We start from the raw sequence: 3,956 nt of genomic DNA, 5'->3' as shown, positions 1-3,956 counted from the left end.
CCGAATTGGGGGTCTCGGAGAGTGACGGGGTCGCTCTAGACGAGGCGGCTCCTACGACGAGGAAGCCGCCAGCTCCGTGGGTGTAAACCCACCCCCGCTCTGCTGCTGCCCGGAAGCGCCAGGCTCCGGCGCCGCCGTCTCGAAATTTTCAAGCCTCTCGAGGCTAGCGAGAAGGCAGAGGCAGGGGGGGGGCGATTATTATGCAGGTACTCCCGAATTCGCCCTCTACGTCAAGCTCACATACGGCGACGACTCCTTCAGCGGTAACTCTCTCCATTCTTCCCCCTAAGCGGGCCCGTAGATTGGAGGTATGAATCTCTTACATACCGCATGCCGCACTTGGCTGCTTTGAGAGGACAACCTATCACGTCCGCGGACCGTCCGCCCAGGCGACGGGACCGTCGCTTTTCTGGCCTGAACCTCACTTTCTATTCGAAAGTAAGGGTGCCCTGTCTTACTTAGCTCCTACCCTTGCAACGCCAGAGTCAGGGCTAGTACAGACACCCGCTCTCCAGCGATCGCCGCTGAAGAGAGGGCGACTCTGATATGAGCACCATCACCGCTCAGCGGTATGTCTCACTATCTCATAGCTCTCCGAGCTTATGAGTATGTATATCGGATCTGAATGTCACGGCGATTAAAAGTTCTCCTGTGCTTAATAATCGCTATGCCTTCACCACCCGGTGCATTATGGTTATGTTAACCTATTTGTCTCGTATTCGGGCGGCTCGTACGAACCCTGCCCGAGCTGCCATCACCGGTCGTCCCCCTGGACACCGCCGGCAGCACCCGCACCGAATACGTGGAAGGAATCAGCTTTTCATATGCTAGATATCCCTCCTGTTGACATTCACAGCTGTTCCCCGAGTCTTTCCCGGTTGGGTAAACATCATCTCGGAGGAAAGTAACCGCCGTACATCTCATGAGATTGTTGGCTATGTACGCGCGTTCAAACTTGTTTAAAGCCCCAGGATTCTCTGTCGGCATTCTATGCCTACTTTCTGGGCACACCCACCGTACCGGGTCGGCGAGTTCACACCAAACTGTACACCGCCAGACCATCGGTCGAGCTCTAACTGTCTATCTTATAGACTGCCCTCTATGTGGGTCAATCTTGCGGGCGTCTCCGCCGCTCCCTCCTTGTGCGGAGTGGTCTACGGTGGATGTCTTTACCGTGCCCGTTAGTCGAATCGGCTTCTTTCTTAGAAATTTTTTTTTTTTTTTCACGGCACACTCGAGTCGCCCCGCATGCTGCTTTCATCCTCCTTCCATGCAAGGCATGTGGCCAGGGTCACCGCACGACCGAGGATGATGTAACAGTGGATGGATGTATGCTTATGCCTTCCTAACCACGATCACTACGACCCGCCTTCTCTCGGGCCGACTGTGGATGAGCCTCTCCATGTAAGTGATTTACTTCACTGGAGTTCTTCTTTTAGAAATTTAGATTCTCATCCCCCGCTGCTTAGGGCGTCATTTTTGCCGCCCCCCCCCCGCAGCTTTTTGGAGCTCCTTATCTTACCGATATCGGACTGTTCCACGCTGCCGCAACCGGCGCCGGCGGTGCTCGCTCTTACGATCACCTGAGAAACAGGCCTTGTGACTGTTTTCATAAACAACTGGTTCTCACCGCAGACTGATGGAAATTTTGTGATTACTTCCTCAAGTCTCCTTCGCTTGTTTCTTCAAGCGAGGACTTCGACACTCTTAGCCAGTTTCCGTCCCTAACTTGACAGGACAGGGCCGTTGCTACCTCATTCGATTCCGTTGGGAATGTAACGGTTGAGGTATCATATCTGGCGATGTCTGTTCGTTTAGAGCATCTCTTGATGGTCGTTTACACGTAATATCGTGACAGATTTTTTTTCGCCAGCTCCCTCTGGCGTACACTTGCTGCTGCTAGGGATTCCCCCGCCCAGCGGACAGCCATCGCAGCCTAGCCTCACGGGCTCTCTCGGCGATGGTGGCTTGAGCCAAGCCACCTCTTCCACGGCGGGCACTGCACCCTCAGATGGGTGCTTCAATCAGTATGGGAGAAAGGGGATCCTGAGTTCTCTCTCGATCACTCGGTCTAACACACTTTTGTCGTGATGTGTACCGCGCTGTATCCCTGACACGCCCGGTTGAGCTGTTTTGACCAGACTGCTCTATTCTACATAGGCAACATGTCCGCGGCATTCCTTATTAACAGGATGGCACTCAGTCGCTTTCTCGACCCTTGTCTGCCTTACGAGTGGTTTTCTTCCTAAATCCCTACTCTCCGTCGTTCCTGGTCCCCTTCGGACCGCTAGTAACTTTTTACCACAGCTCTCTATCAGAATTCTGCAGATTTCTGCCCTCACGCATTTGAGACAGATATCGAATTCTGGGCGCTTTCTCCCACGCGGAGGCTTCCCCTACAGAAATTTCCAAGCTTGCGGGAAGCGTGCGACTAGCTTGCGAAAGCTTGCGGCATGCTAGTAACTAGCATGCGGTTAGCTTAATAAGCGTGTGATATGCGTGCAGAGTAATAGTTTAGCGATCTTTTAGCGAGCAGGGACTGTTCGCTAGCATGCACTCGCTTATTAAGCGAGTGCCCTGCTAGTCGCATGCTAGTTACTAGCAAGCGGCACGCTTAAATTTCGGTAGGGGTTCTGAGATATCTCGCCTTCTCAGATTGGTCGATTGATCACTTACTGAGCCTTAAAAGCTTCAGTTTTCCGATCACGATTCTTGTTGAAATTTTCAACAAATTTCAATTCTTACGCTCTAGTCAGCAGGTGATGTTGTTCTCCTGACACTAGGCCGAGGGCCCATGCTACTTAGTATTCCTGAGTATACAGGGCATTCCTCTCGAGGACATTTTTGAGGGCCGCCTTTTGGCGCTCAACTAACTCCTTCACTTCTTTCTACTTGAAGGACATTCCGTCCAGCGAGGCGAGATTTGCTGCTTCGGCGCTTAAAGCAGCTGCGGCTTTTTCCCCCTCTCCCTAAATTTCGTTGTTTTTGTTTTTTTCTTTTAAATTTTCTTAGGCTTACAATTGAAAACATGCCTCCCTACGGTTTGAGTCCGTGCTGGTCTAGCAAATCAAGTAGATGTATGGAGTTATTGAAGTAAATTATGAAAATACTTACCTGATTTTCTTATTTACGAGATAACTCATACATCTACTTGATACCCTCCCACCGACCCTCCGCCTTGCGTAGCAACATGTTTCAACGTATGGGCTTGCGAAAGGTGAGGAAGATGGACGCTAATTGCGCGGTGATCATGGGTAGTAAGCCTGAACGGGAGAGGGCGCGCTCGCGCTTTTTAAATCCTTGGGAGTTCTATTCGGGTATGGCAGTCCAGAGGGCTGAACTAGCAAATCAAGTAGATGTATGAGTTATCTCGTAAATAAGAAAATCAGGTAAGTATTTTCATAATTGTAAGGAAAAATGTATCGGTATCAAATTAGAATTCCCACCATTTGTTTTGCTTCCTTCTTTGGCCTCTTCTTAACATGGGTAATGACAAAATCCTTTGTTGTCGTCTTTCAGCTTTTCCCAAAATGGCAGAAACTAAGATTTAGGGAAACCAAATTTTGATCTATTTATTGTCTGAAAGGCTTTGCGGCTTTCAACAGCAAATCTTGTGGCTGGCTCGTGAAGAGCGAAGACTTGCTCCGACAAGAGTACATGATGCTTCACCGGAACTCTTCAAATATTGCCATATATCCCAACTGGAAGAAGATACAGCAATTTATAAGGTTCAAAGGATTTTATTCTGTAATGTCATCTGTTTTGCGGCGTGCCATTTGTATTTGATGTCCAGCAGAAAAGAGAACATAGAAAAATTCAAATTGTCATATATTTGAGATTAGAGGATATCAACCATGGTATCATGAGAGATTTATTGTAATATTGAAAAAAGATGAAAGTCTTGGATTGTATTCCAAGTAAACATGAAAATTGTCACTGGACATTGCAGATTGATC

The sequence above is a fragment of the Lytechinus variegatus genome, chromosome 8 (genome assembly GCF_018143015.1).
Source record: "Lytechinus variegatus isolate NC3 chromosome 8, Lvar_3.0, whole genome shotgun sequence".
Classification (NCBI taxonomy): domain Eukaryota; kingdom Metazoa; phylum Echinodermata; class Echinoidea; order Temnopleuroida; family Toxopneustidae; genus Lytechinus; species Lytechinus variegatus.
The sequence above is the reverse complement of the archived record's forward strand: the minus strand, read 5'-3'. Positions refer to the sequence as shown.